General features: G+C 43.9%; 1 long non-coding RNA gene across 1 annotated transcript; it reads right to left on the minus strand.

Annotated features, from left to right (window-relative positions):
- Positions 1–10,446: 10,446 nt before the first annotated feature.
- LOC136611971 (uncharacterized) lies at positions 10,447–12,376 on the minus strand. The gene is made up of 2 exons (XR_010790331.1): positions 12,309–12,376; positions 10,447–10,733 (listed from the first exon to the last, which is right to left on the minus strand). It is a non-coding gene; the product is annotated as an uncharacterized lncRNA (long non-coding RNA).
- Between the last annotated feature and the right edge of the window lie 787 nt (positions 12,377–13,163).

The raw sequence follows: 13,163 nt of genomic DNA on the forward strand, positions 1-13,163 counted from the left end.
AGCAATTTTTGTGGGCCCTCGCCTACAGTGTAATCAAATGAATTTTTAGCCCACCTGCATTACAGCTGACGTTACATCCGCTGTGTTGGGCAATGCAATGGGATATATTTATGTACCGCCGGTGGCTTCCTGGCACCCACCCATGCTGTGGGTCCACAGAGAATTATAAATGCATCTGTTTCCACATCTAAAGAACCCCAGTCAGACTGGGGCATGCAGTGTGCGCCGAAGCCCACCTGCCTTAAGCACGACATTACTACCTCAGCTGTGTTGGGCAATGCAATGGGATATTTTTATGTACCGCCGGTGGGTTCCAGGGAGCCACCCATGCTGTGGGTCCACAGGGAATTATAAATGCATCTGCTTCCACTTCTAAAGAACCCCAGTCTGACTGGGGCATGCAGTGTGGGCCGAAGCCCACCTGCATTAAGCACGACATTACTACCTCAGCTGTGTTGGGCAATGCAATGGGATATTTTTATGTACCGCCGGTGGGTTCCAGGGAGCCACCCATGCTGTGGGTCCACAGGGAATTATAAATGCATCTGTTTCCACTTCTAAAGAACCCCAGTCTGACTGGGGCATGCAGTGTGGGCCGAAGCCCACCTGCATTAAGCACGACATTACTACCTCAGCTGTGTTGGGCAATGCAATGGGATATATTTATGTACCGCCGGTGGCTTCCTGGCACCCACCCATGCTGTGGGTCCACAGAGAATTATAAATGCATCTGTTTCCACATCTAAAGAACCCCAGTCAGACTGGGGCATGCAGTGTGGGCCGAAGCCCACCTGCATTAAGCACGACATTACTACCTCAGCTGTGTTGGGCAATGCAATGGGATATTTTTATGTACCGCCGGTGGGTTCCAGGGAGCCACCCATGCTGTGGGTCCACAGGGAATTATAAATGCATCTGTTTCCACTTCTAAAGAACCCCAGACAGACTGGGGCATGCAGTGTGGGCCGAAGCCCATCTGCATTAAGCACGACATTACTACCTCAGCTGTGTTGGGCAATGCAATGGGATATTTTTATGTACCGCCGGTGGGTTCCAGGGAGCCACCCATGCTGTGGGTCCACAGGGAATTATAAATGCATCTGTTTCCACTTCTAAAGAACCCCAGTCTGACTGGGGCATGCAGTGTGGGCCGAAGCCCACCTGCATTAAGCACGACATTACTACCTCAGCTATGTTGGGCAATGCAATGGGATATTTTTATGTACCGCCGGTGGGTTCCAGGGAGCCACCCATGCTGTGGGTCCACAGGGACTTCACAATAGGGAGTTGTACCTGCCTGTGTCTATGAATTAAAAACCGCGGTCTGACTGGGGCATGCAGACACCTTGACAGAATGAATAGTGTGTGGCACATAGGTTCCCCATTGCTATGCCCACGTGTGCAACTCCTGATGGCGGTGGCACAGGATTATATTTCTCATTGCTTCTGTACAGCATTGTGGGCTATCGCCCCGCCCCTTTTAAAGAGGGTTGCCGTGCCAACCCTCTGCAGTGTGTGCCTGCTTTTCCTCTGGCAGACGCACTTATAAATAGACATGAGTGTGGCGTGGCATGAGGGCAGCTGAAGGCTGGGCAGGGACAGTTTGGTGTGCGCTGTGGACACTGGGTCGTGGGAGGGGGGGGTGGTTGGTCAGCATGTAACCCAGGAGAAGTGGCAGCGGAGTGTCATGCAGGCAGTGATTGTGCTTTGTTGGAGGTAGTGTGGTGCTTAGCTAAGGTATGCATTGCTAATGAGGGCTTTTCAGAAGTAAAAGTTGTTGGGGGGGGGGCCCACTCTTGCCGGTATTGTGGCTTAATAGTGGGACCTGTGAACTTGAGATGCAGCCCAACATGTAGCCCCTCGCCTGCCCTATCCGTTGCTGTGTCGTTCCCATCACTTTCTTGAATTGCCCAGATTTTCACACATGAAAACCTTAGCGAGCATCGGCGAAATACAAAAATGCTCGGGTCGCCCATTGACTTCAATGTGGTTCGTTACTCGAAACGAACCCTCGAGCATCGCGAAAATTTCGTCCCGAGTAACGAGCACCCGAGCATTTTGGTGCTCGCTCATCTCTACACCCAATACAATGAGATTGTAAAGATCATATTATATGCTAATTTTCACATACATCATATACAGGAGAAGGCAAGGAATTGTATTCACATATTAAACCCAATCTAAGAGTGATAACCAGTCTCTCTTTGATCAGACTTTGTGGCTGGAACACATCCACAGGAGACTGGCACTAAAAACTTATATGCCAGGAAGCCTTCTGGGTACTCCAACTGTATAAAGGATATCCATTAGAACTTATGACATTTGTCACCAGGTTTATTTTTCCCTACCTAGGGGCAGCATAAACTTGTGACAAAGACCCTGATTCCAGATATGAGTCACTTCTCTGTATTTAGCTTGTAGTTTTAATAAAATTAGTGTGTACCTGCTGCAGTGGGATCCTAAGATGTAGTCTACAAACTCTCCATTTAGATAGTCTTCAACTGTAGCTTCCCTTGCCATCTCCCACTGACTTTCAGCTTTGTTCCTATGCATAGTAGTCTGTGGCTTCATTTAGCTATAGTGTCCCCTCTGTGGTCTCACCTATGCTGTCCCCCTCTGTGGCACCTCGTAATAGTGCAGTCTTTTTGGCCCCACTCAGGTATAGTGCTCCTCTGTGGCCACACTTAATATTGTTCCCCTGGCACACCTCTGGGCCCTGGTTCCCTAACCTCAGTAACCAACTGCTTTCTTCATCACTCAGGACTCAACAGCCACACAACACCACTCTGTGCACTGTGCCTGCACAGCACCACCTGTTTTCTCTCTAGCCCTGAGAACAGTATGTTACTCAGGTGCTGCTCTGCAGCTTCTGTGCATAGAATGGCGCTGTGTGTCAGCTGAGTCCTGAACGATGATGAAAGAAGATGGTTGCTGCTGGCTGAGGTGGTGGAACACAGAGGGGAGCATATCTCTAGAATCTGGGACTGTCCTGCTGAATCCAGGATGGTTGGGAAACATGGCTTAGCCACAATTATTTGTAGAGCAATGGCCCTTTAAAAGAGTGGCTGTGAGAAGTGGCAAAAACTGCTGTACAAGCATCATGGGGAACAAAGGGGGACGTTGGAACCCAGAACCTGCACCTGCACCCTAAAACCTAGTTATATCAATCTTGTAGCTCCTGATGAGGTGGCCTCCCAACCAGGCTGCTAATAAATAGTGAGATGACCAGGAAACAGATGAGCTTGCTGTGCTATGCCGCCTCTGTTTAGAAGTGAATAGGAGTTATGTAGCACAACGAACAGTACTGAGAGGATGGACCATCTGTTGATGGCTTCAGGTGCTTACCGGGTGAAACAGTTGCTTAACGGAGGGTAAAAGAGTGAAAGAGATGGACACTCTGCAACACCAGACCTACGTCAGCAGACAAGTCTCCACACAGGACAAAGGTATCACAGTGGACTCTTGGTGTCTCCTAACAGAAACAAGACAGGGGTTGGACTTTTCAAGAAAGTGTGTGCATACAGCTCTACCATGCAGTGCCATATCCCTACCAATTGCAATGATCTGTGAGTAGAAGCCATTGCATCAGTCAGTTGTGATAAGCTACAAGGTGTATGGCAGGAACTTGACTGCAGGCTTGATGTGTGTCGAGTGACAAAGCCAGCTCACATTGATCACCTCTGATGTGGAAAACATTTTTGATGTTGTGCAACAAAACCTTTTGAATTTCCATTAAACGTGAGTTAAGAGTGTTCCAAATCAGGAAGAGCATTTGTAATATCCCTGTATTATTTGAAACTAGAAACAAGCCTTATTTAGTCTTCTTCCAAACATTGTGTCACGGTTGCACAATAAGGGCAGTGACCTAATTCAATAAGGGAAAGAAAATGCAAATGACTGAAGCTCAAACCACCAGCCTTCATAAGGTTATTTGTTTTTGAAGTTTCCTTATTGCAATAATTAACACAGAGATTAACTGCTCTTCCAGGTTGTAATCATTCTGTAGAGTCATATACAATGGCTTTTCTTATTACAGTATACTCTACCAGGAACAAGGAATCAAAAAGCTTTTTCCCACATTAGAATGCTATGAAATATAACAGACTGCACATTTAATTTAATTTAGATTTCTATCTAGCTTCACACAAGCATATTACAGGCACATTTATGTGTGTAAGTGACATTTTCTTGCCAATATATTTTTTAGCCAATATAAGGATGTTTCACATGAAGCGTTTTTAGGAACAAAGCTTTTCTTTTTTGCAGTGACCAGATTTTAGCTTAATGCCAATAATGAAATCTAAAATGTACTAACATTGTGGGTTTATTATGGCATTTGTCTTCTCTGTTGGTGTGTTAGGATACCTTTACACTGAGCAACAATCTCACTCAGAAAAGTCACTAAAGCATACAAACAGTCATTTGAAACTTTTACACAAAACGCTTATTGTTCATTAGTTGTTTGTCAAAAAATTGTTCGTAGGGGGATCTCCATGTAAATTTGTTCGCAAGTCAAACATACTAAGCCAGCAGGAGAGAGAGAAGCTGGCCATCCATACATGTGTGCAATACTTCCAGGTAAGGTTACCAACTGAGATGTTTCCCATCTGACAAATTGTATTGTTGTCAAGAAATAAAGAAAATTCATAATAAGAAGGGTCATCTTGAGCATGAAATTTTTTTTAGCTAGCTTCAGATATTCTGCTGTCACCCAGTATTACAGATAGTAACTAGTGTTCAGCAATCATTAAAATATTTGGGTGGGAAGTAGCCGATTTGATTTTCAAAAAAAAATCATGACAGATGATTCCATTGCAATAAAACTCAGCTTTACTAACAAATGTACAAGTTTTCTTAGCTCAGTGGTTAGTACTCTTGCCTTTCAGTGCTGAGGGCCTAGGTTCAAATCCCATCAAGGATAGCATCTGCATAGACTTTGTAAAACTTGGTCAGAGTTGAACCTACAACTTTAGCACTACAAAGCAGCAGCACTAACAACTGAGCCACCACACATGTGTGCTATGCTCCAGAAGAGAAGGACAGCAAGAATAAAACTCAAAGAGTTTCAAGAGTTTCAATCCAGATGCTGCCTTTGGCCAGGTTTAAACCTAAAACAGAAGTGCTAAAAACTGAACCCCACACTTAGAGAAGGATCACAACAAGAATAAACACAGTCTAAATCATGTGAGGTAATTTCCCCCTTCTACTCTTCCTTAGTCAGACCTCACCTGGAATACTGAGTCCAGTTCTGAGCACCCCAATTTAAAAAATACATAGACAAACTAGAAGAAGAGTTACCAGGACGGTGAGCGGTCTGCAAATCTTGTCCTATGAGGATCGGTTAAAGGATCTGGGAACGTTTAGCTTACAAAAAAGAAGGCTGAGAGGAGACCTAATAGCTGTCTACAAATATCTGAAGGGCTGTCACAGTGCAAAGGGATCAGCCCTATTCTCATTTGCACAAGGAAAGACTAGAAGCAATGGGATGAAACTGAAAGGGAGGAGACACAAATTAGATATTAGAAAAACGTTTTGACAGTGACAGTGAAAGGAACAGGTTGTATCGGAGGTGGTGAGTTCTCCTTTAATGGAAATCTTCAAACAGAGGCTGGGTAGACATCTGTGTGGGATTATTTGGTGACCTTGCACTGAGCAAGGGGGTGGACCCGATTACCCTGAATGTGGCTTCCAACTCTACGATTCTAGAACATAAAACATACCATTCAGATGTGGTAGTTGGTCCGATTTGAACCTATAACTCCAGCACTGCTAAGCAGTAGTGCTGAAAACTGAGCCACCACACTTGGCTGTTGGAGACCACCAACAAGATTAAATACAAAGAGAGCATAGAAAATGCCATCCAGATGTTGTCCTTGATCAGATTTGAATCTAGAACTCCTGCATTGCAAGGCAGCAGTGCTTCCAACTGAGCCACCACACTTCTTTCTTCCCCCTTATCCAGAAGAGGAGTAGATGGAGAAGAACAAGATTAATAAACACAAGGAGAATATACAAACTCCATGCAATTGTTGTCCATAATGAACTGTCAACCTAGAATCCCAGTGCTACAAGGCAATAGTGCTAGTCACTGAGCTTCCAAGCTTCTTCCTAAGAAGAAAAAGGTCAGGAAGATCTTATTCTCCTCCATCTCATTTTTTCCTTTTTTCTGTCTACCTCTCCCCACTCTCTTTCATCTTCTCCTTCACTTCCTTCTTCCTCTCCTTCTCCTTGGAGGAATGAGAAGAAGGAAGAACAAGAAGACAGAAGGACAAGCATAGTGACTCAGTTATTAGCACTGTTGCCTTGCAGTCCTAGTTTCAAATCCAAGAACAACATCTGGGTTGTTTGTATAAGTCATCAGTAGTTGATAGCTGGGGGTCCGGTGCTCTGGACAGCAGGCCAGACGTTGTCATCACCGAACAAGGATGAAAGTGGCAGTGTCAGCTTTACTCCCATTGAAATCAATGGGAGAACCACAAGGCTACGGCACTTCCTGCTTCTCTGCTGGTCATGATGCCATGTCCAGTCCTGCAGAGGCTAGGTCATTAGTAAAATAGAGGGCAGAAAACCTCTTAATCACTTAGCTGGCAGTGGTGGCTGCCACGCAAGATCAGACAAAAAAGACTGTAAGCCAAGCTACAGATTACCTTACTAGCAGTAGGAGATTGCTGAGCATCCCCATGCTCACAGGTCACCGTATACAGGTCTAATGTTGTTCCCGTATCACTATTGAGGCTGCCGTTCACCAGAGGAACCACACTGCTGAAATCCATTAACATAACAACCTTTTTGTTGTCAACCGACAGTTCTCATTAATGTCTTCAGAAACATTGGCATAAACTGCAGTACAGGCCACCTGTGCAAACATAGCTGTGTGTTTCTCCATTCCGATAAAGTTACATTGCATAGGTTCCGGTGTGATAGGACAGTTGGCAGCCATATGATCGAAGTCCTGACATTGGTAACACCTTACTGGACTTTTATTTTGCATAACCGCATGTCCCTGGGGCCTTACTGAGCCTCCAACCTTATTCTTATCACTTATAGAGCTATCAACCTTTTTGGCAGCCCTGTGCCTCAGCGCAGTCTTACCGCTTGCGTGAGCCAGAGGGCAACTGCTCAGCAGGTCCCAGCAGGCCTTCAGCTGCTGAATACCGTTCCATGAGATCTATAAACTGATTGTCTGTTTTAGGGTTTCTTTTAGAGAGCCACCTTTTCAGCGCTTGTGGAAGTGCTTTCAGGTATCAATTGAAAACAATTCTTTGTACGATTTCGAGTGTCGTCAAAATTTCCAGCTTTTACCATTTTTTTTATCAGATGGATCAGGTCATACCTTTGTAATTGCGGTGGTCTATCCTGATGGTAGGTCCATTGCTGAACCCACTGGGCTCTAACCACTAACCAAGTGATTTGTCTCTTGTTGTATTGTTGTAGACTGCACCAACGCCTTCACCATGTCCTGCTTATAGTGCATGTGGCCACATCGAAACACAATAAATGTTGTGGGAATTAGCTGGGGATCACCCAGACTAGAAACCACAGGGCATACCTTCAACTCAAGCAGCTTGGACACAGATCATCCAACTAAATAGACGATCCTGCTCTTCAACTTAAGTTGCAGCGGTACAGACATCAGCCAATTCACATAGCAACACAAAATAAAACCTGGCCTGTCTGACTCTAGCTGTACATAAATGACCCTTATTACCGACTGGTGGCCTACCGTCTCCCAGCCTAACTGTATAAACAAAACAAGTCCAGTTATGAGTTCCACACTCACTCAGGGTTTTTCACAGGTTAGAAGCTCCTACAGCTTTGGCTGTCTGTCTCTCCAGAGGAGAGAGAAGAACTGTTAACCCCTTTTAACATGCACCCACTGGAGCTTGTCTTTGATTACCGACCAGGTGAACCTGCTCCGCGGTACTGTGCAGAATGATAGGATTCTGGGAGAAATATACCTCCCATTTACTAATACTCCTGCCTTCCCATCACACCCCTCATACAGTCATTAACCTCTTTGGTGCCCCCACATATAGTCATCACCTCGCTTTGTGCCCCCCATATATAGTCATTAATAGGGGTTTTCCCACAATTTAAAATTGCTTCACTACCACTCTGTTCTTCTTGGTTGCTTCTGACCAAGACATGTGACTGCTGCAGCCAATCACAGGCAACAAAAGGTCACTGCTGTGGCCAGTGATTAGCTGCAGCAGTCACACAGTGGTTATCCCCATTTGTACCACTATGCATTTACTTGCATCCTCCTCTTGTACTGCTTTGTTAAAGCAGCCCTCCAGTCCTGGACAAACAAAGATGGCCACACTGCTTCTCTGATTACCTGACACACACTAAGTATTAGGCCTTGCTCACACGAGTGACTTAAAGGGGTTGTCTCGCAAAAGCAAGTGGGGTTATACACTTCTGTATGGCCATATTCTGCGCAAGCACGTCTAATCAGGCGATTAGACGCTGAAGTTAGATGGAGCCATGGAGACGGGGACACCAGCGCAGGGAAGGTAAGTGAATAACTTCTGTATGGCTCATATTTAATGCACGATGTACATTACAAAGTGCATTAATATGGCCATACAGAAGTGCTGAACCCCACTTGCTTTTGCGAGACAACTCCTTTAATCGCGTAAAAGTTCAGTGTGCAAAAAAATTGCAACTATTAGAACCAATGGTTTAACATGGAAATATTTAGACAAATTTTAGGCATGCAAAAAAATTGCACCTAAAAAAATAGGACATTAGCGACCAAACTCAGCGACCGAAATTACTTGCTGAAGGAAAAAATAGGTCTTGACTTTTTGATCTCAAAACACAGAAGCCTCCATAGACTCTTATGGAGCTGGGAAAAAAGGGAGAGGAAGGGATTTTAGCAGCATTCAACGCTCGGAAAAGAAGTCATTAGGAGGATGTCTATCTGGGGAATTCTGAATGCCAGCGCATTTTTTTGGCAGCACGCCGCTCCAGATCATGTGAATGGGTGACTTAGACGCTAGTAAAACTTTGGGCTTGATCGTAGTAAATCATCCATTCACGCAATTTATAGCAGACATTTTTTTGTGCGCTGAAATTTTGCGCATTTAGGTCACTTGTGTCAACGAGGCTTTAGTATACATCACAGTGCAAAAGTGGCCAGCAGTGGCCAGTAAGTAGTGACTAATGATGCTTACTAATGCACAGTGCGCATCAGGTAGTGAGAAGGTAGTGAAAAGCCAGTGTGGCCATCTTTGATTGTCCAGGGCAACTGGGTCACTTTAATATAACTTTAGTGAGTTCCTTGCCTGCTCAATTTATCAGATCTGTCATCACTTGCTTTCCACATCGTGGTGCACTGTCCAGCAGCCTGTGTATCTTCAATGCCACGCTAACTGCCACCTCTATTCTGATTATTTCCATGAGTTGCCAGAGAGGATTAGAAGGGAGAGATGTATTAAAGACACATTGGCGGCCGCGATGTGGAAAGCAGGTGAAGACTAATACAGGCTGTGCACAGAAGGTGCTTATTATAGCTATAGCAACACAGATTCTTCTCAGCAGACATCCTTCCCAAGATGGAAACAGCTCCGCCGATTACCACTTATGAAAGTGGGCCCCTCCAGGCACTGTGGCCCGAGGACTTGCCCAAGTTTCATAGATGCCAACGCTGGCCCTGTGCTTAAAACCCATCCTATCTAGCTTGCATAATGACATAAAATCTATATCTTATGGTTAGGCCCAATGTCCTCAGGCGGATTTGATTTGCGGAATCCGCAAATCAAGCCACCCATAGGAAAGCATTGGTGTCCGCAAAGGAAATAAAGGATGCCGATTTGATTTGCGGATCCCACACAGACGGCTTCCATTGAAGTAAATGGAAGACGTCCGAGCTATGGCCCATCCGCAATTGAATTGTGGATGGGCCACAGGTTCCGCGGGAAAGCAAGAGATTTAAAAAAAAACCCTGTACTGCGCATGTCCGACGGCGAGCCGTGCGTACCATCCACAGTACAGAGTACCTGGAAATACATAGGTCTGCACAGACCCCACTGCCCGCCCACACAGGTATGCAGGGTCTTCGTCCGTGGGCAGGATCAGATTCTGCTGAGGGCTCCCGCATGCGGAATCCGACCAGCCCAAGGACTTGAGGCCTAAGTAATTATGTTTTGCAATGTAAACACAGTTGGCTACTTTTGGGCTTTTTTTTTCAGATCACTTCTTACTGGATTTCAACTTCAAACATGGCAACTTTGTGCAACGCTTGGGCTGCCAGCCCTGCAGTAAAAGTACACTGAAAACAATGTAACATGAATTCCTAGAATCAGAATTGCTGAGAAAACTCTACAGGTTATCATGTAACCATAGCAGAAGTTTTCCATTCTGTTTCGCCAAGACTATGGTATCCATAAACACGAAGGTCTGTGATTAACAGCCTGAAAGAAAACCTTACAGAGACAGCACAATAATTAAATCTATTTAATTGGCACTTCCTTGTTTCTTTCAATGACATTCTCTAGTTCTCAAGGAACAGCAGCTAACATTTAAAACCTGTTATTCTGAGAACCCAAGAGGAAGAGACTCAATTCTTTCCATAGAAAGGAGGAGCGATCATTTGTAAAGCAATGAATCTATTATTTACATATAAGGAAGAATAAAACAGACACTTCTTAATTATCATTGAACTTCAGGCCAACAAGGAAATCCTCTTGCATGCAAGGTGAGGTTCGGGCTTGACTCGAAGTGATCGCCTATTGAATTCATGAGTCTATTACAAGTGACTGATGGGCAATTATACAAAAACAGAATGACTGGAGCAGGATTAATGAAACAGTGCTACTGTCACCTAAGCCAGTGACAAACCTTATGCCTAAAATAAAAGCTTTTTGGGTTTATTTCGAGCATAAAAGATCTCCACTGGGTCATGTAATTGTTCATTATTGTTTAACATATTAAACAATATTGTCAAAAAATTCTGCTTTAAATTCTAATCTAATCCAAGTTGATCTGCTTTAGTGTGATCAGGATTCACTTCAGAAGATCTTTCAAGAGAAGACAGAAGGAATGGCGACAAAGCTGTCATAAAGCCAGACTGATGGAATTGACTGTGAAAGACATTCTGCAGCTTTCTATGTATTAGAATACTTATAAATTGCAGAAGCCAAATGCAGTAACATGTTTAATAAAAAAAAGTGCAAATATCCCATAATACAGTCAAGACCCCAGATATATCCATAGCGTTTAAAGGCCTAGCACCAGCTCTGTATATTTACTGAGCATGTGTATACGGAGTGTAGGGAGCTAAGCCCACTTCATATGCAGCAGGACACTAAGCAGTGGCTGGGATTGTGAATAGCTCTGATCATGGTTGTAAAACCCTATAGCCGCCTCCTAAGGCATCTAAGCAAATTGGAGTTCAAAAGGGGCCTGGACGCCTTTCTTGAGCGATACAATATTAGGGCTTAAACATATGGGCGTGTTTTTATCCAGTTTTACGTCAAAACTAAACCATTGATGTCAGAATTCTCTTGTGTTAATACTATACACGAGATAAAATAGGACTTGCCATATATTTCTCATACGTAGCTTTTCTGTGTGCGAGAAAGTTAGGGCAGAATCTATCATCCTGCTTCTATTTTCAAACTTGTGCGCACTAGCGCGAAGTTTGAATAGTCAAAATAAAACCTCCAGTTCATGCCCTAATACTTTTTTGCCTTCCTCCGGACCAACATGGGAGGGTTCAAACAGGCTGAACAAGATGGACATTGTCTTCATTCTGCCTAGCATACTATGTTACTATGCCCCATAGTGGTGAGCATATTAGCGCATACGCCCATCTGTTTAAGCCCTTACATGTTATAGTCACTAATTACTTCAGAAGGGTTGTTGATACGGGGATTATTCTGATTGCCAGATTGGAGTTGGGAAAGAATTTGTTTTCCCTTAAATGGGAAAATTGGCTTTTACCTCATTGGTTTATTTTGCCTTCCTCTGGATCAACATTGGGGGGTAATAGGCTGAAATGAATAGACATTGGCTCTTTTTAGCCTTACTATGTTACTATGTAATAGAGGGAGGGGGCTTCTTCTCAAATGACATTGCCCTCCCCATGCAAAATGTCAGCTGGGGGCCTAATGTGTCTGCCATCTCAGTATACCTACTGTTAATATTATAACTGTCTATGGCGCCAACTATATAGGCACCTCCCACTCAACTACCATCCAGGGCTGCTTTTTACAAGCTTTACAAATGCAAAAATATCATCGGAGAGGTTCATATATTTTCATAATCTTTTATTAGTTGGATCTCCTTGTAAAATCCCTCACCTGTTACTGCTATGCCTGTCTTTACAATCCATATTTCCGTACATGTTTCTGATGAGACTTACACAATGCTGATGCTGCAAATAACAAAGAACATTAAGGATATTAGACATGTTTATTTCACATTTTGTTCACTTTAAGGGCGAGCACCCACTGGCGTTTTTTTACCTGCGTTTTGCGTTTTGCGTTTTTCCTGCACAGGCATAGAGATAACATGTGTTCCTGTCCACTGGCGTTTTTTTTGCGTTGCGTTTGCGTTTTTAACATAGGAACTGTCAGTTGCATATGTGTCCCTATTTTTCTCCTAATGCACCCATGAATGTCAATGGAAATTAACGCAAAACGCCGCGAAAACGCCGCGAAAAACGCCGCGAAAAACGCGCGGAAAAACGCGAGAAACGCGGCGAAAACGCTGCGTTTTTTTCCCGCGGAGAACGCAAACGCCAGTGGGTGCTCGCCCTAATGGTTATTATTGCTCAGTATTCACATACAACTTTCATTTTTTAAAGAAGAAAAAAACAAATAGATTTCTAATGCATGCTGACAATCACAGCATGGTTTACAAAGAGTAACGATAACATAGGATTAATATTGTGAATAACTAATATACTATAATTACAATTATAATTCCCGATTATTCAAAATTCTATCGAAATACACAGACTGAATTTATAGGTAACGTAGCTTGGTGGCAGGACTGAATCTACATCATGGATGTCTATGGCCAGAGGTAGAGCCACAACATGAAGCTCCTGGATCCCAATGCACAATCTGTGACAGGGCCCAACCTACCATTTATTTAAATTTTAAATGTAGCAATATCATGATATAAATAACAGAAGCAACAACATATACTTA

Source organism: Eleutherodactylus coqui, chromosome 1, assembly GCF_035609145.1.
Source record: "Eleutherodactylus coqui strain aEleCoq1 chromosome 1, aEleCoq1.hap1, whole genome shotgun sequence".
NCBI classification, from domain to species: Eukaryota; Metazoa; Chordata; class Amphibia; order Anura; family Eleutherodactylidae; genus Eleutherodactylus; species Eleutherodactylus coqui.